Source organism: Prinia subflava, chromosome 5 (genome assembly GCF_021018805.1).
Source record: "Prinia subflava isolate CZ2003 ecotype Zambia chromosome 5, Cam_Psub_1.2, whole genome shotgun sequence".
NCBI classification, from domain to species: Eukaryota; Metazoa; Chordata; class Aves; order Passeriformes; family Cisticolidae; genus Prinia; species Prinia subflava.
This window is the reverse complement of record NC_086251.1, coordinates 21,802,737-21,828,803: the sequence shown is the minus strand read 5'-3', so window position 1 is coordinate 21,828,803 and position 26,067 is coordinate 21,802,737. Positions and strand designations below refer to the sequence as shown.

The following is a 26,067-nucleotide window of genomic DNA, read 5'->3' as shown; positions in this document are numbered from 1 at the left end:
TCATAGTGGTAACAAGCAGATTGAAGACTCCAACCAGGGAGAATATTTAGGAAACTCCAGGAAAATAACTGAAGATGTACCCTGTGGGGCAGAATAAAATGGCCAAATGGAACACATCTTACTTTCTGCTTAAAAGGAGAATTTTGTGTCTGTATCCATCAAAAATCAGAAGTTTTCTCTTCTTCAAGGTTGGTTAAAAAAACCTGCAGGCCAAATTACCAAAATGTCTAAATGATCATGCTTGCTAAATTATAGTGATTGTGGAATACTTAGAATATAGCCTGAAATCTTCTTAAACTTGCTCTGTTAGCAGTTGCTAAAGTTTAGAGGCATAGCTTGGCACCAGAATTTTCTGCTGACCCCATTAGTGTAACCTTTTTCTACTCTTCTGTCCCACAGTGGGTTTGTTATAGGTGGTAAGTTTTGAAAATTGTGGGGTGTGTTTTACATTATTTAAAAAGTAGGTAGTATTTTCTTAGCTCAAATGTTGAAAAACCCTTCTTAAAGCACTTTTTTGTGTGTGTGGTGGCATGTGAGTTTTTAATTTTAATGATTATAAATACAAAACTTTTGGGCAACAGAGTAAAAACCATTGTGATAGAATTTTAATGTGAGTTACCTCTGAGACTGCAGGACCAGAAGTACTCTACACTCGTGTAATCACTGGTGAATTTTCAGTAGGCAAATTGCAGCTGCAGTGCTTAAATTGGTTTAGGGCACTAGGGAAGACATCTTAAACATTTTAATAAATAGAAAGAGTTTTAATTCTGTTTTATACCTATACCAAAAGATAAATTTCCCAGTGAAATTGCTTTCTTTTATGAAGTGGAGAACACCATGTTCATCTTTGCATGGCTTCCTGAAATTTAATTTAACCTTCCATCTGCCTTGCATAGCAGCCCACCAAATTGTGCTTTGCCCAGCTTGCTTACTTTGGCAAGACAAATACCTGAGACAGTACTGGCGGTATTTTTCTCAGCTTTTTTTTTTTAAAGTAGGATTTCCTACCAAACTGTAGTTTCAGGGCAAAAGCAACACCTAGTACCCGTTATCCTTACTTCTTTTAAATATGTAACATCTTTCTAGTGACTCCTCACCCTTTTATCCTTCTAGTTATTTCTCCCCGGCAGCTTCCTTTCCTCCCCAGCAGGTGCCAACTTGGCACGGCGCAGGCTTCCTCTGAGCTTGGTGCCGTGGCTGTTTCCAAGGCTGTGTAACAGGGAGCTCTTATGTGAGCGAGTGCAGCTGGAATTTCGCTCTTCCTCCCGCTCTGCTGGGCGCTCCCCCCGCTTTCCCCGGCTCTCCCGGCAGCAGCAGTGCCCTGGCAGGCTGGTGAGCCGGGGAGCGAGGGCACTTTGTCCCTGCCGGGAGCCGGCCTCTCGCCCGGCTGGCAGCGTGCCACGGGAGCCTGCAGAGATGCTCCCCTCCCGTAGGAGGGCTGGGGCTGCGCGGAGCCGCCGTGCTCTTCTCGGGCTGGGACGGCACAAGAGCTGCCACCGGTCTGCCCTCCCCTTCCGCACGAGCTTCCAAAGGAAATCCAGAGTGTCTCATGAACTGCACGGGAACATTATTTCTGCCTGTCTGGCTTTAACAGCAATAAACTTCTGCCGTAGCTGATGGGACAACTGAGATAATGAATCTATTCAAGAGGAAATGACAATGATCTTGGAACAGATTACTGCTTTGGTGTTAAAATGGAGTAAAATGGCACGACTACCTGTTGTTAATTTTATTGTTCTCTTATTGTATCTCAACTACTAAAAAAATGACTCTGCGAAGTTTATCTTATTAAGGGAATGAGGTGTTCAAGCACAAGAAAGATAACAAAAGAGGGATATATTATAACTTGTTGGCAATTTATTGTCTATTTTAGAGCAAAGTTTTGTTGTGTCTTAATCGTTATTAACTAAAATATCTTCACAGCAGATAAGTAATTTTTTATAAGAAACGTGTGTGTTAGTTTTACTATAAGAACCAGTATTAGTATGAATTAAGGATTAGCATTAATGTAAGCCTTAGTATTGCATTTTGCAGACAGTGGAAGTCACAGGGATGTGAATTACTTACCCAAGGTTTTATAATAAATCAGTGGCAGAGAAAGAACAGGCGAGCATCCAGGCACTGTTAGTGCTTTTGTATAGAGAGGCTGGAGAATGTCTGGAAAGTGAACCCTTAGAGAACCTGTTTCTTGTAATCTCAGTCTCTTTTCTTTCTTGCACAGTAATTAGGGAAGGGAGGCTGGGGAGAAAAAGAGAGGATTAGTAACTTCAGAACTTAGACTGCACAGAATCCCAGTGCTAAGTTTGCATAGATGTAACATGAGGAACCAATGCAGTCTCAGGGAGAAAATCTGCAACGTCACGAGAAGCACCAATATCAACAATAGTGCAGGTTAAAGTGCAGCTCGTGTTTATTGTGTGTGTCTGTGTGTAATCATGCATATGTGCTCTTGTCAGTGATGGAGAAGGAACAACCTCAGCAGATGTGCAGAATCTCAGCACATCATTTACTGCTCTCTGAAAGCAGTTGTGCTGGAGATGTCTAGCCCAGACAGCCTCCTGGAGTGGCACTGAGTGTCAGAAACCCATAGTTGCATCCCATTGAAACAAAACATAATTGTACCCTCAAAGCAAGTAATACACTGATGCAGTCAGTCTGCCAGCTGAAGCATTCTGCTTTACACATGCTCACACCTTCCCAAGGAACAGCATCGCTGTAATGCTTGTTTATTGTTGCTTCCTTGGCTGTACATGAACATTTGATCCTCTGAATTTTTAAATGGTCAGTGTGCAGGGACGAGAGGGGAGCTGTTCCAAGTTTACTGGTTTATACCCTCAGACTCCATCTCCCTCACCACTCTTTATCACTGCTCTCTATTTTGTTCTCTGTACCTGATTAAGTAGAGAATTCATGGTGTTACATTTTACCCATAGTGTTATCTGGGCTGCCCGTTTGCAAAGTTACTTAAGTGTTTGCATCGTGCTTTAACTGTGTGGTATTTCAAAGAAGTTTTTTAGTTTAAAGTAGGAAGGGATTAGGATCAGAACGTTTGATTAAGAAGGCAAATGGTGTCCTGAAGTGCATTAGGAACAGCACTGCCAGCAGGTTGGGGCAGGTGGTCCTGCCCCTCTGCTCAGCACTGATGAAGGACATCTGGAGTTTCAGGACAAGAGAGACTTGGAGTTCCTGGAGCAGGTTCCGTGGAGGGCTACAAGATGATTAGGGGACTGGAGCATCTTTTTAGAAGGAAAGGTTGAGAGAGCTGTGTCGCGGTGCCAAGTTCGAAGCCCCTTGGCTTCACCCCGAGCCAGCCCAGGCACCGGAGCAAGCGTAGTCTGAGCTGCCCCTCAGTGGAATGCAAGGGGTCAGCCTGTGGGCTCTTTGCCCTGGGAGAGGCCTGAACAGCAGCAGAATATCTTGAGCGACAACGCTGAGAGCAAGAAAGGAGGATCCAGCCAGCCAGACAGTAGAACCACAACTTTAATTCCAACAAGCACTGTCAGGACCGGACCGGACTGGACCCCGAACAAAGGAATCCAGGAGCTTATAAACCCTCGGGGAAGGGGAGGGGAAATGGGAGTCCTCTTTGTGGCCTCCAATCACAACTTATCGTTAAGGAAACCGGGGGAGGGGTTGCTAGCCTTGGACTAATCAGGGAGTAGGGGAGGAGTAAACCCAAGGCGGGAAAGGAGATTGACATGTAACTGATAGGACTAAAAATAGGAGCCTGTAAGTGGGATGTATCAACTCATGCATATCAATTGGGGGGGGGGGGGGAAGGGGGTACATAGAACAAAACCATACAGCAAACTTGAATACTAAAACTCATAAAATGTTCCAACTGTTTTTCTCAGTCCTACTTAAGTCCAGTCTACATAGTAAACCACTCATATTCCCTTCTGCTCTCTCTGTCTCTAAAAGTCCTCTTCCTTAATGTCCTTCTTTCAGCTCCCTCGCTCTCTTTTTTGAATCTCTCGCAATATCTTCTCTCTCGTCTGTCCTTCGTCTCCTCGGCACTTTCCTCCAAAACACTTGCTTTGTCACACTTACAATCTCTGTTCCTTATCAACCGATCTATCCATTGTTTAACATATGAAACAGGGGAAAATTCAACCACCCACACCACCACAGAGCTGTGCCGCTCAGTGTAAAGAACAAAAGACTGGGAGGGGACCTCATCAACACCTATCAGTGTCTGAAGGGACGGTGTCAAGAAGTTGGATCTATATGTGTGCTTTCTGTGTATAAATCTGTCTGCAGAGATCTGAAACTACTTCTTAGCCTGCTTTTGGATCAAAAGCGTTGAGTACAAGCAGTGCTGACTAAACCAGCACCAAACTAAGATCATTTCCACATTTATTAGTCTTCTTTTACACACTCAGGATGTGGTAACCCTAAATGTCTGAGTCTACAACTTTAAGTCAAACTATGCTGCTCATCAGAAATTGGAACCCATTCTCTAATGCTAGGTTGTATTAAAAAGTGTGGAGGGTGTGTGTGGAGGTTGTTAATTGAATTTTGATATTTAGATCTCTGTGTAAATGTACCTATTCTCATTACTGCTGTTCTGTTGGTCTGCCTGTTGTCCTGAGAACACACTTGAAAATATTTTTTTGTCGTAGGTTCAACAATAAAATACCAGATTCTGGAGTAATTCAAGAATATCTGCCCACTAAGAGGTATATTGTAAGATTTGTGTATATCTGTTTAGTTTATCTACTGTGAAAGAATAATTGCATAGGTTTTCATCTGTTTTACAGTCATCATGAAGCGTATATGAGTCATGCACAACCCATGAGGGACTAGAGAGAGGATATATAAGGTACTATTATGGTATCATACACTGGTATTTCTGCCAGCTTTATACCAGATGTACTGTTTGGTTAAATTCTCATCCTCTGTTGGAGTAGTTGTAGCAAAAATCTGTTTTTGCAGCTCTCCTGGAATTTTCTGAGAGCCAGAAAATACTACACTCCTTTATCACTGCTGCCAAAGAAAGAATAGATGTCACTGATCTTGATAGTGGGCATCACTTACTTGAAAAGTTAACAGGTTTTCCCAGTTCTTTCAACACCTGTCAGGATGACTGCCTAAATCAATTCATAATGGACAGAACCTGACCAACAAGTTAAAATTATAGCTTATTAGATTGTTCTTGCTGAGTTTCCTTTTTCTCTTTCATATATTTCTCTACTTTCCTTCCTAAAATCCATTACCACCAGCAGCAAATGGTTTGAATGAAAGGACAGTTCATTCTGATTCTAGAGAGTTATGTATTTCTGTTTTCCATTTCACAAAACAAAATAAATAATAAACAATACATTATAATGTGTTTGCAGTAGATTGCATCTCCATTGCAAGAGTCAACTTTGTTTCTTAGCAGAAATCTAACGTATTCTCCTGATAGACATTGTGGAAGTAGATGGTATTGTTGTTGTTATTGTTGCTATTATTATTATTTTATTAGATGTTTTGTGCCTAGGGAAAGGAGTATGGGGTGGCAGTTGCTACGGAAACTGGTTTGAAAGAATGTTATCAGGAATCCATGAATCTGTTTCTAAGACAGCTGTCAATGTGGACATAAATTAGACCTATCCTCATTAGTTAGGTGCTTTCTTTCAGGGGAGGGTGGTTGTTAATCTGACACTTTCCATATGTGAGAGATTTTCTTATGCAATTCTTCTTATTTACAGGAACAGGATGGCTGTTAATGGAGTCAATGTTTTTATGAATTTCTTCTTGTTATATATGCTAATGCTAGGTGAAGTTGTGGTGGGTTTTTTGTTTTTTTTTTTTTTTTTTTCCAAACCACTACTAAGGGAAAGAAGGTTTTTTTGTTTTGTTTTTAATTCCACAAACACTGATGGCATATTTTCCAGAAATACAAGCTGGTAAACTCGTATGACAGAATGCAGACTTTTTAGTGTGCCCAAGCTCTTCATCCTTGTGGGTTGGTCCTTTGGGTGATAATTCAGCCACACAATTTCTTCATAGCTGTAGCTGTTTTTCCCCATTAGTCTTATACCCTAATCTCCTCTCCTGTAGCTGTTCTATACATAAAGTAGAGAATGCATTTTAATCAGCCAGTGTCATCTTAGCCAATTGCTGCCTTTGGGGAACTGAATGCAGACTCTTAAGCTGCTTTTTTCAGCAGTTCCTTGCAAGGCATTCCAACAAATACACAATTTTCTTAGTAGAGAAGCAGTGGTGATTCTGTGTTTGTGTCCTCATGTGCTCTGAAAGTTATTCATATGTGGCTTATTTTTTTACTTTTCAAACACTCTCTTAAGGGACATTTTTAGAACAGAGTCCATCTCGTGTAACCTCTGGATGCTAAGTTTCCCCTACATCTGCTCATCCCAGGAAGCGTTTATTTGGCTAGTAGTTAATCATATTGGCCAACTAGACAAGTAAGTATTTTCTATGTACTATTTGGGTATATTTGAGTCCTTCATCATTCTTATTCTATTTGTCATTTCATTATATTTCAGTCTTTTATATCTCTCTTTAGTTTAGTAGAATCAGTATGGTGATAGTCATAAATTTTCACTGGGAGGGGAGGAACAAATCCTGAACTATCCTATGGTTAGAAATGTCTTGTTACAAAGTACTGTGGGGCTTTCTAATCAAGCTGGAAAAGGGAAAAACTGCTTTCTCCTTTTATATGGAGATAAATGGAGATAATTACCCTAGAAGTTTCAGGCTGGCCAAATTTAAGTTAGAAATGGGTGCTTTTTAACATGATGAACTCATAAAATAAACTGTCATGGAATGTGTTTTTTCTTATCTTTAGATGCCACTTCTGTCACTTTTAGAAAACTTGCCTTAACCAAATACAGGTTAAACTTTCATTAAGTGCATTAAATTGCATTAAATGCAGCGTAAGGGCAAAGTGGGATTATACAGAATCCTCAGCTTTGATACCTCAATAACAGTATAGTTTTTCCCTCTTTTCCCTTCTATTTATTACATAATTCACCGATGAATCTGACCATAAATAATATTTTAGTATACTGGTTTTTATTGCTAGCTTGTGTAAAAATTTGTGATAACTGAGAGAAAAGTTCTGGGGCTGAATGTAGGACTCTGTCTCCACATTTCTATAGCAACTCCTTAAAGCAAACCTGTAGTCTGTGAACAAAAGGCGCCATAGCTTTCCTGCTATGCTGTCACTTCATTAGACCCTCGTGTGTCTCGCTTCTACTGAATCCTGTCATTCCACTTCAGATCTCACTCCTGTAAGCAGGATCTGCTGTTGTAGATGATGATTTTGTTCAGAATGCATGTAGTTGTTTTCTTGAAACAACCAGATATGGCAAAGTAATTTCATTATGAATGAGGTAATAGTGAAATTCCTAAAATATTGTGTTGCTTGACAGAGTACTGGACTAAGCTAATTGAACCTGAGCTGCTCTGTCTCTGTGTTAGTTTCTCTGAATCCGGTCATCTTGTTTTGGATTTACTTGCCTACACAAGTAAATGTACAAGCCCTCCTACCCTGATACATTTTTCCTATGCTGATAAGATTGCAGGAAGAAAACATTCTAATTTGTAAAGGGTGGAAATTTTATAATGGGATTAAGCAGTTGGTGATATTTGCATTTTAAACCAGTATGCTTAATGGCTATATGAGTAGGTTCAATTTAACTTTCATTCAGCATGAAACTTAGTCATTATGACTTGTTCAAATGTATTTTTCCCTATACCTGTGTATATGCAGTGTTAGCTGATAATAGTTGTTGACTGAAGTTTGATCATCAGACACCCATTTCATCTATGCTGTTTTTTATTTTTGAAATTGATGTCAATGATTCAGGCTTGGGGTGTTTGTTTGTTAAGCATGGTTTGGTCATTCAGTTCTTGGATGACATTATGTCACATGTTTCTAGAGTTGCATTTCACAGTTAGAAATCTGTGTCTGGTTGCAGCACACTCCTGATACCTGCTCCAGCACTTCAGTGCAATGTATCTTATTAGTAGCTTAGCAAGAAAGTGAAACAAGAGCTCTGTTAATTATATTGTACATTCTACAATAATTTTACAGGATGTCCATGTCTGTATTTCTTTTTAAGAGCAACAGAATCAAAATAAGGAACGCTGCTGGCAGATAAAGAGAAATGGTTCATAATGCTGTGGTAATACTGAGAGAAGCGTAGGCAATTGCTTTCATCTGATATTTGCAGAGGAGCCTGAGATCTTAAAGTATCTTATTACAAATTTATTTATAGACGTACATACAGATGTACACATACAAACTGATCTTTCAGTTGATACCTTTTCTTGAATGCTGTTTTCAATGGTTTTGTTTAGGCAATATTTGAGGAACATTGCATTTAGGAATATTTCTATGGAAAAAAGAGCTCTTGCTTTGCTCAAAATGCTTTCTCGAAATGATTACAAAGGACAGGCAATATTTATCCCAGGGTTTTATTCCAATTGTTTGGCTCAGGCTTTTTATCATCTGTTTAACCAGTGAAGTCCTTGATATGCTTTGTGACTTATCTCAAAATCCATCCAAATTTTCATCTGGAAGATGAGGCTAGAAAACTTGTGAGTACAATCTTTCATCTACCCTGTGTGCCCTATCAATAAAATGATTAAGAACATTTACTTCAATTGTAGTCATGGGATAAAAGCACTGCAGAAAATTCCCATATAATTTTATTTATGCAGGGATTTCTGGTGGATTCTAGAGGGCTTATAAACCCAAATGTCCCTGGAATTCTGTGGAAGCTTCTGAGAATCTCAACCGTTTCACTATGTCCCACTTCACTGTCAGTTTAAAACGTAAAAATAAAACAGAAACAGAAAAAAGAGGGAAACAGAAAAACCCTCACACTTGGTGATTTGTTCTTGGTTACTATAGTGATGAATCCCACACAGTTCTGACTGAAATCCAGACATGCAGATACTTGTCAGAAAAGAAAACCAAGAAAGAACAAATTTAGGAGCATAACACGGAGCGGTGGTGTGAACAAAATCTGTTTGGATGAAATTCTTTACCTGAATTTTAATCTGGATCTTATTGTTTTGGACACAGATGTTAAATAGTTCTTTCAGGCTGTAAGCGTAGAAAGCAAAAGTACTTGGTAGGGCATGGTGCAGGTAAATTAAACTCAGAGTACAGTCCTGGCTGATAGTCTCAGGGAAGATGACACATTCAGTATTCACTATTTTCTCTTATATGTCCTTGATCCAAAAGTAGGGACCATAACAATTATTTTTACAATAGGCACTCTCTGTGTCTTCAAAATTTCTGGACATCTATGTATTTAGATCTTTGGCTTCCTTTTCCTTCTAGTGAAATTAGGTCACTCTCTCAGTGTAGCTTCTGTAGGCTCTTAGCTTGGCTCTTGCTTCTAGATTTGACCCTGTAGCTTCTAGGTCCCCAGTCTGTAGGCCTGGGGTGTTTCCAAAACTTCTTTGAGCTGTAAGGTTTCCTGCACCTTGCTCCCAGTTTTGTCCTCCCAGAGGCAGTGATAGGAACTGGATGCTCCTTTAGCTTCTCCTGCAAAGGTATCCTGTCCACATTCTTTTTGTTCTTATTTAGTTGAATTGGAAATTTCACTCCAATTTTCATTGTCGTTCTGTTGATCTTTTCTGAATGCTGTTTTTAATGCTGTTGTTATTAAGTTTAAGCATTTTCCATTTTAAGACTTCTAGGAAGAAGTTATAGATTCTTCTATTTCATAGAAATACAGTTTGTTAAATGTATGATTTAAATCATGCCATGAGATCTGTTTGGTTTGCTTCCCACCTGGTAAAGAGCAGGGTCAGAAGGTGCAGACAGCTCTGCTGCCTGGACTGATGCCAACTATGAAACTTGCCAGACTTCAGTATTTCTAGGTTGGGGGAAGCACTAAAACAAAGATTATTTTGTTGAGATGTCAGGATTCTTTAGCCTAGAAATCCATGTATGGTCTTTCAAGGCTTTTAAAGTGGACACTAGGATATCTAGGACAGTGGTGGTGAGAAAACCATAAAGTAGGTCCCTTAATGTGGTTTTGTGTTTTCTCATTTCTCACTATCAAACCTTTTCTGTCCTGGGGCCTGCTGCACTGGCAGGTGCCCCTGGTGGTCTAGGAATTCAGTTGTGGGCAGGAATCCTGGCTCCTGTTTCTGCAGCAGGTCCTCTGGCAGTCCTGAGTCTGGGTGCTCATGGTCCTGTCATCTGGCAGGACTGGAAGCATGGAGAGATTCCCCAGAGCCCAGGGGCTCAGATCTGGGCCCCTCAGCTCATTGATAGGGAGTGGTGAGGATGTGATACCCCAGTGATTCCACACTCTTGTTCATGGGCTCTGAGTTTTTATTCTCTTTACAACTCTGAGGTTCTCTCTGTTCCCAGTTTAAGATGCAAAATATTCTCTAGTCTCAGTAGATATTAAGCCCAAAGAGGAGGATCATCTTGAAATTTCAGATTAAATGTCACAACTAGCCAAAGTTGCTCATCTTCACACTCACTCTAATTCTCTACTTTGTCATTGTTGTATCTGAACTTTTCAAGAGAGGTTGTTCACTACTGTATCTTCACAGCATATACTATTCAAACTTAATAAACCTCCTACTCTGAGCAAATTCTTATAGTGAAACAATTCACCTTTGAAGTGTTTTAATGTGTATCTGCTATCTCAAGTCAGAAAAGCAATATCATTAAAGATGCAAATAAATTAAGCTAATTATTTCAATCGTATCTATTAATGACTACTATATTACATGGATCAAAAGGCTGACTTTAAAATGTTTATATCTCATTGTTAATAATTACTTCTACTAAGCTTTCATCTTTAATGTTGCCTCAGTGCCTTACCTGAGCAATGAAAATGCTTTTAAAAAAAGGTAATTTCATTGTTGCTGTCGATAAATATAGAAGATACCAGCCTGGCTTTTAACAGTGTTTGCAAAGCTTGGCTCTTACTGGTAACAGCCATGCATGGTAGAACTTTAGTGGATGACTTATACAGTGTCACATCCAAATGACCTAGACCTGCATGTACTGTGCATAGCATGTACAGAGTCACCGCGGTGGGATTTGGTGACGATCCTTTTGTCTTGAAGCCAGTTTAAGTGGGGCTAGAACAATTCAATCTCCCTTTGTCACTGTGCCGACAATGTCCTCCTCCACGATCTGAAAAGTCACTTGTAAATGAGTCAGCACTTTTGTAAATGAGGTCGACAAAAAAACTGAGCTCAGGATAGAGCTCTACTGGAGCTCTATAAGGTAACAACAGTGGTTACAGTGAAATGTGATTGAAACAAGCTTTCCTCAAACAACCTCATCAATAACTCCTTTCTCTGTTTCATGCTGCCCTTGGCAAATGGCAGGAAGAAACAGTGGCAAGACCCCTCCTGTGTATGGTTCCTCAACCAGATTTAAGTTACGAGCATTGCTAGGAACTGCCCTATTTTGTCGGACTAGTGATGTATCTACCTTTTTTTCAGGCCAAACAATATTTGGTGTTTTTCAAGATGTTCAGGCCACTCCAAGATAGGAAGATATTGATCTTGGAAAAATTTCTTTCAGAAGTCCTTGTTTAGTTTCTGCTGTGAAGCATGAAAATTGAACTGCATTCTGCCTGTATTAATTATACTGAAATCATTAATTTGATTGTCTTTAACTTTGTTTTATGCTTTCCCTAGATGGTATCTGTAAAGTATATGAGAGTAAGTAAAATTAAATTTTCTTTTTACTTAGTTCTTATATTTGATATCAAGGGCTATATTCTTTGGCATCTAAAATACTGTTTGATATGGTACTTAACTGAGAAGTTTTGTCAGTGCTGGTGGGCTTTTGAGGTAGATTTACTCTGCCATGTGTGGAGCAGGTGCTGTTAGAGCCCCACACACTCTGTTCTGAAATTTTTCTAGGTGCTGCACCCAAAATCACAGTCACATCACTTAGGGGAGAGCTCCTTATCCACTGAACTGAAAGTTAGTCGTTTTAGCTTAAATGATCAAGTAATATGGATTACTGTGTTAAGTATCTGAAGCAGTTAAAATGTCCTGTTGTATTTAACTGGCTGAGTTGTGAAGCAGCTCATTTCTGCCAAATGGCTGGCTGATGGTAAGGGACATTAATGGGACCTTCTGAAAGTCTGTTATGAGTCCAGATAGGTTAGAGAGAAGTCTCTTGATTGGTTTTAAGAACAGGAGTTTTATTGGTTACTGTGACACAGCTCAAACGTGGTAGTTCATTAAGCTTAAAACACTTAAGCTTTGTGCCTGTGCTTTTAAGCTTCAATTAAATGAGATGAACAGTGCCTTCTGAAAATGGGACCTATTGCTCATATCTTGCTTAGAGACTTGTGGAAAACTGACATTTATTTTGCTCTTCAAGCAATTCTTTATGTGACACCAATTAAGTATTTTGGTGGTGGTGACTCATTTATTAGAGGTAAATGTCCAAATGGTAAAATGACTTGACATTAACTTGTGGTAGAAGTAATTGATCTGAATAGCTATCTCTCTGCCAGCTCAGTAGTGTGCTAAAATTATAATTTAAAAATAGACAATTAAGGAAATTAAGTGAGCTTATTAGAGAGTTAACCAGCTCGTGTATTAAACTAAATAGTCTTAAATGGTGGTAATAGTCAATTTCTTGAAAATTATTTTTTCATTATTTATCCCATTTGGGCGTTTTTGTCTTATCAGAATTAAAATATTCTATATACAACTTCTTCTATAGATACATACTTGATAATTTCTAAAAAAAACCCAAAACCCATACAGATCTTGTTCTTGATAGTGTAGGATCAAAAATGAAAATATTTATGTTCTGCTTCTTCTTTTTTTTACTCTGTTGGAGGCAATGAACATACAGGGGAGCAATCATTCAGGTTTTGGGTTTTCTTCTTTAGACATTGGTTATTGGTCACTGTTAAGAGATAGGAAAAAGAGTACATAAAGCTGTTCTCATATTCTTAATATATGACTTAAAGATTTGTATTGTTGTTTCGTACTCCCGATTTATCTGTTTTTCTCTGTTCCCACTATTTATTTATTTTTTTTTTTATATAGTCTGTATACTTTCAAAGCAGATGCTGCTTATGAAGAGTATTTCACACTGGAGTTTTGATACATGTTTGAGCCTCAAGGAATTTTTTTAATACTCATAATGAATGCCAAAATTAGTTCTTCTTTATAATACTTATTTTTGTAATTTCTCAAGAAAAGGAAAATAATAAATTTTAAGTAATTGGTATAGGACAAGAAGGGGATCTTTTGAGTAAGGAAGAGCAGGCCTAGGTCTTGAAAATAATTTTTGTATCTGTATCAAAAAACCCAAAAATGTGAGGCACTAGTCTTCCTGCTGGAAATTTGTTCTAGAATACAATTTCTGTCATGATTAAACTCCCTTTTTAATATCTCATTCTCTTTGCAATTTTTAGAATTGTTTAGTGATTGTATGTTGTATGTTTAACTTATTTAGAAAGACAGCCAGTCTTCTCTTAAAGACTCATTGGGAAGGATTTGTTATTTCCCCCATCATCTGCCTCAGTGTAGTTTCACTTGCCACTACCACCAATTTGCATTGATGCTTTTTTTTTAATGGTTAGAATTTTACAGATTACCAGTTCCAGCTGTAGAGGGGTTTTTGTGCCTTTCTTTATTTTCCTTGAGAAGTCTTTGATTCCAAGTGTTTTCTGGTTTTGTGCATCACATGACCATTAGCAAACTATCTGTGTTCCTGCTTTACTTAAGCTTTTCTCAAAGACTGTAGAAAGAGGTGTACATGAGATGCCTTGGAAGAAAACACGCTGCTTTGCTACCTAGACATTGAAACGACAGGAACTCCAGAATCCAAACAGTCTGATGAAGCACAGGGCTCATGTGAACCTGTTACTCCTACATGTCACAAATTAGGATAAATAAGGCTGTTACATGCAATTGTGTGCAGGTATTTTTAAGAGATTTGAAATTGTAATGTTTTAAGAAGAAATACCACCACCTCCACATAAATGCATTTGGTCACCCCCTTCACCCTCTCAATAAAAATAAAAAAAAAAACCAACAAACAAACAAACAAACCCAAAACCCACAAAAAACCCACAAAAAACCAAAACCAAAACAAAAAACCACAACAACAACAAAAAAGAAAAAAACCAAAACCACCACACAAACCAAAAAAAAAACCCCACAAAACAAACAACAACAAACCCAAAAGGTCCGTAGTTTATTTTGTGAATTTAGTAATTTAGTGTTTGGGGGGGTTGGTAAACACTAATAATAAAGAAAATACCAAACCACTGTTCTTTTAAGAAATATTTTTAGTTTACTTTTTTCTTTCTACTCTGTAAGCATATTTACATATATTAATAAGGAACACTAAGCCTCAAGGACAAAACTGCAATCCTAAAATGCATTTCCTCAAATTTGAAAATGTATTGTTTGAAATTTTTTTCTGTGTTAAGTCCTAGCCTGCTGTAGAGAGAGTGATATTAAACAATCCTCTTCTCGCCTGGAAATTTAATGAAATTAATGACTCTTGCTTTAGTGCTGTGGTGGATTTGGGGTGGGGGGGTTTAGTACTGTTGTCCTTTTAATTTTTTTTTTTAAATTCTGTTTGAAGGATAAGGAAATCATGTCTGCAATAGCCTCCTGCTTGTGCACATAGCTGAGGAGAACAACATTTCTCCAATTATAGGTGTGAGACATTGACTGACTGGACACTTGGTGCTCTCAAAGCCACTCTGTCACTTCCCTCTTCAGCTGCACAGGGGAGAGAAAACAATGAAAGGCTCATGAGTTGAGTTGAGGACAGGGAGAGATCCCTCACAAATTACTGTCATGCACAGAACAGACTTGACTTGGGGACTTGAACTGAATTTATTGCCTATCAAATTCAGAGTGGAGTAATGAGAAATGAAATGAAATCTTAAAATACCTTTCCCCCATCTATCCCTTGTTCCTGGGCTTAACATTATTCTCAAATGCTGTGTCTCCTCACCTCGAGCAGTGCAGGGATACAGGGAGTGGGCGCTGCAGTCAGTTCATCACGTGTGTGTCTCTGCTTCTCCTTTCTCCTCAAAGGGAGCATTCCTCACACTTCCCTGGTCCAGCCTGGGCTCCCTCCCACAGGAGGCAGTCCTCCATTAACTTCTCCAACAGGAGCCCTTCCAACAGGCTGCAGCTTTTCAGGAACTGCTCCAGTAGGGATCTCTTCCAAGGGGTGCAGTCCTGCTGCTCCAGTGAGGGTTTCCTGCAGGTCACACGACCTGCCAGGAGCCTGCTCGAGCACAGGCTTCCCGTGGGATTCCAGCCTCCTTTGGACATCCAGGTTCTCCACCTTGGACCTCCATGGGCTGCAGGGGAGTCTCTGCTCCACTGCCTGGAGCACCTCCTGTGCCTCCTTATTCAATGCCCTTGGTATCTGTGGAGCTCTTTTTCTCACGTGTTCACTTTTTTCTCTGCTCTGTTTTTTTTCTCCGTCTTTGAATGTGTTATCACAGTGGTGCTTCCACAGTCACTGATGGGCTTGGCCTTGGCCAGCAGTGGCTCCATGTTGGATCTGGCTGGAGTCAGCTCTGCCAGGCGTGGGGAAAGCTGCTGCCAGCTTCTCACAGAGGCCATCCCTCTAGTGCCCTCACTACCAAAACCCTGCCATATAAATCCAATATGACAGGCAGCACCACTCTTATTTTATGTCAAACAATAACAGCCTGCCATTTTTGGGGAAAACTTTATTTTCCTTCTTATCATTTGTGATCATTCCAAATTTATAATAATTCTAGAGATGAGCACCTTCATATTGGTTCTATAAATTATTTTTCAATGAGAGGATTCAAAAATTAATATCAAAACAAGTTGGGGAACAGAGCTGATATTGGCCCATATGAGACAATATTATTACTGTTTTTTAAAAGGTTACAACCTTGAGAGTGTGTGTATAATCTGACCATTATCATTAATCTCTCTAACACATATTATGCTAGACATAACATCTATAACACCCATCTCTATAAATTATAGCTTATATGCATATAACACTGTGATGTATTTCAGGCTGCATGTCAGGGTCTCCGGATTTAGTGAGGCGGGGGAATCAGTTGCTTAAATATTTTCATAGATCTCATATTTACTTATGGGAGCAAGGCAGTAACTTTGTACAATTAAACCTCAACATAAAACGACAATTACAGCCTCATTAAGACCATTTAGTTGAGCAATTCCTGTTGCTGGGAGTTTTATCAGAGGCAGACTTAAAAAAAAAAAAAGTTATGAGGAAATAAATAATGACTGGATATTTGTTTGTCTCTGGTTATCAGTAGTTTTCAAAGGGTCCTGATATATCTCAGTAAACTCTGGCTTGGAGGCGAGGAAACAAAGCAGTTTCATGATTTTGAGAATACTCTGGCTTTTACTTCTTTCTTGAATTCAAGATGTTTTGGGTACATTAGAACAAACTTAAAAATAGATGTGAATCTTTTGGATGCAGTAAGGAACCTTGTGAAAAGGCACTGACGGGATTAAAAATGCTGCTGCCACTAGGTGTCATGCTGGGATCATCTCTCAAAGCATGACACTATCAGAGGTACTGGCTGAAGGCATGGGATCCTCCCGTATGTATTTCAGTATCTAAAATGGCTGATTTTGCAGGCTGTAATAGCCCTGTGCCTACCCCGTGTATCTGGAACCTTCACACGTGGTGTGACCAGGGTCGGTGGTACACAACCTAAAGCCAACACAGGTGCTGGACATTTCCTCTTTCATCTGATCAGATCTCTCATAGATCCTCAAGTCACACACATCTGCTTCGGAAAGTGTGTTAAAATAGCTTCATGTGGGTGTACTTGGTAATATGGGGGGAAAAACATATGACTTGTTTTAATCCTCCTCCAGTGTTTCTATCATATAAAGCTTAAATGAGCCAAAAAAAAAAAAAAAAAAGAGAACACCCAAACAACCAGCAACCTGAACATAATGGAGATTTTTACAAAGAAGGGACCTTGAAGGAAGACTTTGGTTTCATAAGCACCAAACACAATGTCAAACGCTGAACTTTCTATTTATTGAAATCAGTTTTATAATATGTAATTGAGAATACAACATCGTAATTGGGATAATGTTTGATTTTGTTGTTTATTAATAAGCCTGACGTGCTGTGTTTTTTTCTGTACTTCACTCCTGCACTCAATCAAAATTGTCACATTTCTTAACAGTTCCTTAACACTGGCATTGTACCAATGCATGTACTTGACGGGAGGGAAAACAGATGAATCAGATTCCCAGTGAAAGGAGAAGAGGAAATGGGCAAAAATTTGAAAAACTGGATTTCCTTTTTTGCAAAAGGAAAAACGTCTGTGCAATGTTTGATTCTCCAAGGTGTTGCTCAGAGAGATTGTACAGTATCCTTGGAGATACTGGAAAATCACCTGCATGTGATCCCCCTTGAGCAGGGCAGTTGAATTTAGGTGATATCCAGAGGTGACTTCCAGCCTCAATCATTCTGTGCTTCTGGGTGTTTTCATACTGCCTATTGAGTCATCACTGGGAATACTTAAAAAACAGGCAAAAAAATCCAACCCCACAAAACACGAGAATAAAACCCGCACCAACCAACCAATGTGCACACCTGCGGAAAACCCCATCAAACAAAACCATAAGAAATAAAACTGTAATGCAATATGTTAAACATTGTGATCATAGACTTTGTCATATAGCAAAGGACTTTAAATAGTGTTTTTTAGGGCTTGTGTTTTTTTCTCCTACAAAGGGAAAAATCCCTCTTTCTTTATGTCATATGCTGTAAGTCTAACAGGTTATAAGGATTCTATCTTTTGAATCTGTTAAACCCATTGTTTTGTTCCAAGCTTGTTCATGGCTGAAATATGTACACTTGGATACTGGGAAGAATTTTTCACTGTTCTGAAGTTGATTTATGGTACTTCTCCCTCCAGCAGCAGCTACTGTGCTGGAAATTGAAGTATGACTTGGGTGTATATGTAAACACTTCCATGCACACAAACTTGCCTCTGACATTTCTGGTGTCATGAACAACTTTCTAGGGAAAGCTTGAATTGACCAGAGGCGAAAGGGTGTGTAGCCACTTACAAGATAATACAAGATAATTATGCAGTATCTGTCCATCAGTGTGATGTTTGTGCCTCACAGACTCTGGTGTATCTATGTTGGGAGAGGTGTGCTCTCGATCACAAAAAATGTTTTTATTTCTGCTAACTGCTGGGTCTCAGTCTCCCACCTGAATTCTCCTTTTATGAATATGAAGCAGACTTCCTTAGAAGTTTTTCCACAAAAAAGGATGGTACATATAGGCCAAGGCAGTGTGACGACACATATGCTGCAAGTTCACACAATGGGTTCTCCTGGGTTGCTGTTCTGTATGTGTGAATTCTGTTATCTCAGAGGTGCTGAGATACAAAAATTGTTTTTTAGTTATACTTTCAAATATCTTTTTTTGCCTGTTGATCTGTATCCATTTGTTGTCTTGGTGTATATCTGTCAACAAATGCTTTATTCCAAGGGCTGCTGGTTTGTTGCATAGTGTTTAGCACAGTGAGACACTAATTTGTGTTCTTTGTGCCTAGTCAACATGGTGGTGAAAAGTTTATTACTGGCAATTAAAGAAGCAGAAGGATTTCTCATTCCTTTGATTTGGTATTTTCATTAAGAATGTGTGTGAAGTAATAATGAATATATTTGTACATGACAGCATCTTGGGAGGACTGTTGGACGCTTGGGAAGACAGCATTAGAATGTAACATTTTCGTGACTCCTGGGGAGAAATGACCTAAAAAAAACCATACAAAATTGTGTGAAGATAAATTGAAAGTGCTACAAGTAAAGGAAAACACACACATATGTTAAAAAATATATAAGAAGTTAGGCAGTGCAGCATTCAGAAGCACATAGGGAGTTGCAGGAAGCAAGAGTCTATGGAAAAACAAGAAATATTTTGCTGTTGTAGGATAATCAAATCTCTTGGTGTTTATGGAAGAATTACGAGGTGATTGTGCTACGTCTGGCAGTAATGAGAATGGGGCCTCATAAAATCCCCTTGTTTGGCAGTGCAGTGAAGAGGTGCAGGCAACTTATAGAGGACTATGTTTGAAATATTAAGAACTCATATAAAAGCATATTAATGGTATCTTGGAGATAAGGAAGGAAGGAAGGGTTAGACCTGGATGGAATATAGAGGTGAGGTTAAGGCTTTAAGATATTTACATTCCAGTAAAGTTAATGATTTAAAACTGAGATCTGCACAATACTTTCTTGATAGAGGACAAGAAGGTACCTGCAGAAAGAGTGTCATGCACTACACTTTAATTCTGGCTATGTGAAAAGGCTTTAATGAAAACAGAATTCTCAAAATTGCCATTACCACCATGTAAGACTATTTTTAATTCCAACAATATGTCAATATTTTGAGATAAAAGAACAGCTCCTTGAGTAGCTTGGTGACTGGACACTTTTCTGAGTCACCAGGTGTCTGCCAGCCTGGGCTTCCATTTCTGTCAATCTCGTCTGTTGTGGAGAGTTCTCATTAAAAAAAAAATCTTTTAGATATTAATAAAGTTGAAATTTAATGTGGTGATATGTATAATGTTTGTTTCACCTAGACTATTTTTATACTGCCTGATTAATAACTGGTAAGGACCGCTCCATCTTTGAAATTTCACCCAAGGGAAAAATAATTATTTTCCCTGTCCCCAAGAATGTATATATGGGATTTTATGGTTGATAATGCCTTAAACTGTTATTTATTTGTTCCTTCTCGTGTTGTTAGTGAGGATGGGCATTGACAGTTAGCCATAAATCCGTACGTTTGCGTTCCTCAGTAACAGGGTAACGTGGGATTTGTAATCATCTTCCTTTGGACACACAATTAATGTTGGGCAAGTATAGTTAAAGTTTAATGAGGAATACTTATGCAAGTGAGTGGTAATTAAATGGTATTGCAGCTTGACAAAGATTTTAGAAATAGATGCCTGACATTACTTTTTGGACAGGTATTTGGCCTAGCATCTGAAACTTAGTAGCTCCTGCTATAGGAGACTTAATGTTCTTCATAATTATAAAATTCAAGAGTTCTAGTTACCTTAATTTTGGACTTCATAGGTCATTTTAAAGTTGATTTTTTTTCTGCTTTAAAAACTCCCATGTAGAATTTTTTCACCATAGAATTTAACTTAAAAAAACCCCAAATTCCAAACCAAACCATAAACATATAACATGGCAAATCTGATTTATGCTGTAGATCCAATTAGACAAATACAGTACTGGGCTAATGAAAAGTTAAATATTGTACCACCATCCATATTAATAAGAGAGAAGAAAAGCTGCTTATCAGCCTGTTCTGTCTTAGCTTAACGAATGAAGAGACAGACTGAATAATGATTCACTTAACTAATTTTCTATTGACTAAATTTTTAGCTGTTGGTCATTCAAAAAGTCTTATTATCTCATATTCTGGCTGTTTGTGATTTATCCTAACAAACTGAAAGCAAGTTTTATAGGAGGTAAAAGATGTATATAAATCCAGCTTCAGTCTTTTGTAAGAGAGAAACAAGTCAGGAAATGGAAAATCATTATGAATAATTTATATTTTCATGGATGTGTTTTCTATAATATTGATTAAAGGCATAATATTCACCATGGTCTTCTCTCTTTAAATAAAGGCAGTACCAAACATTCCTTGCTCTTGGGCTTCCAGGGGAATGGACTAGATGGTCATTGAAGTTTCTTTCCAACACAAATCAATCTATGATTCCATCATAAAATTTCTAAAATGTACAAAAAACAAGCATTGCATTTCTAGTAAAGAAACTCTATTGTGTTCAATTCAGTCCCAGTATGTGTGAGTGTCTTGTAATCTTTTATTCAACCACACTGGATGATGTTCATATGGACTTTCATCAGTCAATCAAACCTCTTTTTCTGCTGCTTTCTCTAGCAGCTCTTTGCTAGCTACTAACCTCTGCCAATAATTTACCTTCACTAGCAGTCCTGGTTGCACCCCAGCTGGTGACTACACACCATACCATTCCTTGCTCACACCCTAGCCCCCTACTGGAACTGTAAAAAGGGAAACCCTCTAGGATGAGAAACATTTTAATAGTCAAACTATAGTTTAATAGTCAAACTATACAATTTAATTATATTAATACTAATAATGAGAAGAGAAACAACAAAAAGAGGTAGAGAGGAAAATAAAACCCAAGAAAGAAAAATGATGATCAATATGGTTTCTCACCATCGTCTGATCGATGCTCAGCTTGTTCCTTATCACCAATCAGCACGGCCCAGCCAACCCCTCCAAGCTGATATACTGGGCATGATATTCTCTGTTATGGCTTACCCCTTTGGCTAGTTCGAGTCAGCTGCCTCACTAGTCTCCCTCCCAGTTTTTTGCATCAGGAGACTGAAAAGTCCTTTACTTAAGGTGAGCACTCTTAAGCAACAACTAAAACATCAGTGTGTTTTCAGCATTATTCTCATACTAAGTGCAAACCCCAGCACTCTCCCTGCCACTAGGAAGAAAATTGTCTCTATCCCAGCTGCAACCAGAATAGGAACGGTCCTTTATTAAAAACTGAAAATCCCGATGACATAGATTATTTCACAGTCCTGATTTGGGTGCCTCTACCAGGTACAGGTAAAAATGAGTTGGAAAGACCTTTGAATTTATTGCTATCAGAGTCAGTGTTCAGTTAGAAGAGTTATTTTTAGCTATTGCTTGTCACAGATACTAATATATAATACTGACATGCCTCAAGGTCTTAATTCTCTTTACCAATGACTACAGGTTGTTTTGCTCCACTGAGCAATGCAACTGCTTTTAGACATGTACCTTAAACTAGATTTCCAGTTGGAAAAAAACCAGCCCATAAATCTTTTAAGAGAGAAATTTTCCTTTTTCTTTCATATCTTTTATTTAGGATTCCATGATTAATTCAAGTCTTCTGAATTTTGAAAGCGCTCACTACAATTTATTTCCTACTAAAATCTAATTAATTGTAGGCAAAGAAAATGGAAGGTCGTGTTTGCCAGACACCCTGTCTGTAGTGAAGTTGGCTTTGGAACAAACTGTTTAAATAGAAGGGGTTTGCATAGTCCGAATGAACTTTGAGAAGACATTCAAATGTCACATTTCTCTGAGCCTTGTCACAGTGCTCATCTCTTCAGAGGCTTATCTTCTGCTAGCTGTTTATTCAGAAAAGAGTGTTAGAACCTGCATTTTAACAGTCGTCTTCTTGGGGATTTTTGACATTGGTGTGTCCTTGTTTCACAGAGCATGGCTTCAGAATGGAATTAACGAGTTTTATCGTGGATTATTGGCCGCAAACATCTAAGGACGATTACCTGTAAAGCCAGTTATTAGGAGTTTGCTTCTCTGTTGATGTGGAATAGGTTGAATGATAAATATATTGTTTATACTGTACAAAGGTAAGGTACAAAACATGCACTGGTGTCGTATGTATGTCACACTGCATGTATGACATGTTTAGAGACAGGGTTTTCCTTGCTGAGCCCTTTGTGGCCCGAGGACTTGCCTCAGTGGTCCTCACTGACACCACTGGGATTTCGGTTATGGCCTGAATTGGTCACTAAGTCTGGAGAAACAGCAATAACTTATTCCTTCTTAAGCTGCTAGTACCTACTAGAAAATTTGCTGCCTTTCCTCAGTTTTGGTTTAGAAGTTAACCTTTTGAACAGAGTTAGTATATTTGTAATTTTCTGATAAACTTTAGAAAGGAAATAGTAGAAGTGCAATCTCAGCCTGGGAAGTGAGAGTTGCTTTTATGAGCTGCTGGACTAGGACAAGAATAATGGAGTATTGGTAGGAAAAGTGGGGAAATAGTGGTTTCTGTAACTTAAAATTTAGTACACCTGGGAAGGATAAGGCATGAAACCCAAATACAGGTAAAGAAAATGTTCATCAGTTTTTGATTCTGGCATGTAGGAAATACAGTTTAATTAGGTTTCTCTCTGTCAAAGAGGAAATCTATTTTAAAGATTCTCATGCAGGACTTTTTTTTTTTTTTCTCCCCTGTAAGTGTACCATGGGAGACATTAGACTTTCTCAAAGAATTTTAATTACAGGTGGATTTGGGGTGTGATTTTACATGTATATTTATATGCTGCATGTGTTTTGAGTTCTATTTTTTAATATGCCTAGAATGATTGATATAAATTTATGTCTATCATTGCAATTTTCCCTAGTGTGTATATACAGAAACTAAAGTGACACAGAATATGATAGTTTTGCCAGGAAATTGCAGTAAAAGTTGCAGTGGGGACTGAGGGGAGATGGTCATCTCTAATCTTACCCTTCTTCCACTCACGACCATTCAATTCTTTTGGAGGATTCTGTTTGCTTTAATACTTTGATAGAGGCCTAAAAAGCTGAATATGTTCCTGATGGAAAAAGAAGCAAATTATTTTTAAAAATTTCTATTTTTTCTCTTTTTAAGTAAAGAAACAGAAATAAAAGAAAAATGGAATTATTCATATTACCTTAAGTATCGCTATGAATTAAAGCTGATTTAGGGTTGGGGACAAGGAATGTTTAAGGCAAGCTTGAAAACATCACAAAAATATTCAGTAGATTCAGTAGATTGCTGTGTAGAAAAATATTATGGATTTTAGGACATTTTGCTTTGTCCCCTGAGACTGCAAAGTTGTTTTATCATGAGGGTAAACACCATGAAAAAACACAGAGTGGTAGAATTTTTTAAAACAATGTGTATATATAAAGAAATTTTAAGCAAAAGTATTTCACTCTAGGATTTTCATTTCTTGAGGGATCAAGTGGATAGGTATTTGTGGAGGGCTCCAGAGAAGGATTTTTCTCCATGTCCAGAAAGCATTCAGTGATGTGTTATACCCTTGGAGCAAGAGTTCTTTTCCTGTGTATCCCACCCTCCAAGTTTTACGTCACCTTTATAACAGACATCTGTACAATACAGTTGGGATTTTTTTCCTTAAAAATATTATCAGTTGTTCAAGTAGACATTTCCATGTTTCCAAGCTGGAGCACAGTGTTTTGCAAATTATAAATTTCTTCCTGCTCTGTCAAGATGATTTGTTTCCATAACTTGACTCAACGTTTTTCAGCGTACACTGGAGCTGAGTCTCACTGTAGTTATAAAAGTGATAGCCATGGTAATGACCTATTACAAAATAGATCTTGATTGCATAGTTTTAACCATAAGCACAACAAAATTTTCTTCTGTGTATTTGATTGACAGACTATTGGTCCTTGTGCAGTTACAATTACCAAGATAACCATAATACAAAAAAATGTTCCATTTGTGGGAAATTGTGTGAGTTGAATTTACTGAAAATATGCAATTTAGGAGAAAATTAAAACAGTATATTTACCATAAAATGATTGAGGTTCATGACGTAGATAAGAAATATTTTTTGTGTGACTATTGGCAAGACTGAGAGATGAGAAAACAGATTTAGAGGAGGAGGAAGATATTCCTTGGAAGATCAATGAAAAGGGGTTTGATGACACATGCTGGTTAAGGCTCTCATGTCTAAGTGATGGGGGTGGAAATAATGTTTATCAAGCACAAGGTGAGTGGGTTGGTTGTCTGCTTTTCCACAGAAAAGCATTGGTTTTGTTGGCATTGTCATATCATGTGTAGTTCCATGTGCTGTTTGTATGGACTTTGACTTCTGGGCTTCACAGATTTTCTGTCTGGGTGTTTTTCTAGCATCATTTTGAATTCTCTGTCATGACAGATTGTAATCTATCCTGTGTAAGCTACAGTTGGAACTGGGTGACTTTCTCTGCTTAGCTGAATGCTATTAGTTTGTTGATGGCTTATTCAGTATTTTTTCAGCAGTTTCTTCCTGTATTTTTATTCTCAGATTGCAGTTATAATCTAGTATGTTAAATTAATCTCAGTTTTTGAAAATACTAAGATTGATTTTACCCTTACAAAATTTAAAGGCTGCTATCTGTTTTGTTCTCTCACATTCCCTTTCCTGCCTTTTACATTAAGTGCACAACTCACAGGTGGTTTCACAGTCCTTCTTGCCTGGCTTTAACACTGTGAATTGTTCTTCAGCTGTCCTGGCCATATAGAAACTTTACTGTCTGTCAGGACTACCAACCCCTCCAGTCCTTCTTTCAGGCAGTCTTTTGCTCTTGGTATTGTGGTTCAGTAATGAGAACAACCAAAGGGTATGAGCGTAGTTCTAATGAACTGTGCTGTAGAACATGTCTACCACAATCATTCTGGATGACTCTTAACAAATCCTGCTAAAAATGTGATTCCTCAAAAGCAACAGTATCAGATCTGCAGGTTTCATATATAATAGTCTGCTACTTTTTCTGAAAATAATTTCAGAATTTTTTATGCGTGCAAATCAACTCTACCGTGTGTGCACAGTGACTTCAGCGCACTGAAGATATGTCAAGCCCTTTAAAACTCTTCTGTACAGGAAATGCGCATGAGAGATGTGGTGGAACCACTCACTTTCTGATCAGGAAATCTCATGTCTAAAATAAGGGGCATCTGCTACCATGCTTCGATACAACAGAAGCAGATTTTAAAATTTATTTAGGTATACCATTCCCATGGTTAGCTGAGAGAGATAATTACTATATTTAAGAAAGCATTGATATGCAATTTAAAAATCCCTGGGCAGGAATAACAACATAATTCTGTTGTGGCTGGTGTTATTTCAGCTTTTTACCATTTTCTTCTCTTTGCTTAATAACTTGCTCAAATAAATATTCTCTGTGTAGCTCCCCTGCTGCAGTTTGGAAAATCAGATAAGCACAATATAGTGGAAGAGGAAGAAAATAATACGTTCAGTTTGAAGGCAGAAAGGAAAAGATTGTTTCAGGATCAGCCAAAACAGTTCGTCCCTCACACCTGAATTGAGATATATTGTGGCAATTCATTTTAAAAAATATTTTAAATTGCTCATTTTAGCTATTTTTTTTCTGTTAAATTGGGTAATTTTCAAAACAGCTATGTTTTGAATGAAGTACATTATTTAAAAATTAAAGAAAAATAAATGCAAAATATTATTATGTCTGAAACATCTTCTTTTGTAAAGAAGACATTAATCAGTATTAAAATGTTCTTT

At 38.2% G+C, this 26,067-nt stretch overlaps 1 protein-coding gene across 5 annotated transcripts in view; it reads left to right on the top strand.

Annotated features, from left to right (window-relative positions):
- Window positions 1-26,067, top strand: part of LRRC4C (leucine rich repeat containing 4C) — a 476,199-nt gene that overhangs the window by 67,293 nt on the left and 382,839 nt on the right. The gene's annotated exons all lie outside the window — the stretch shown is intronic.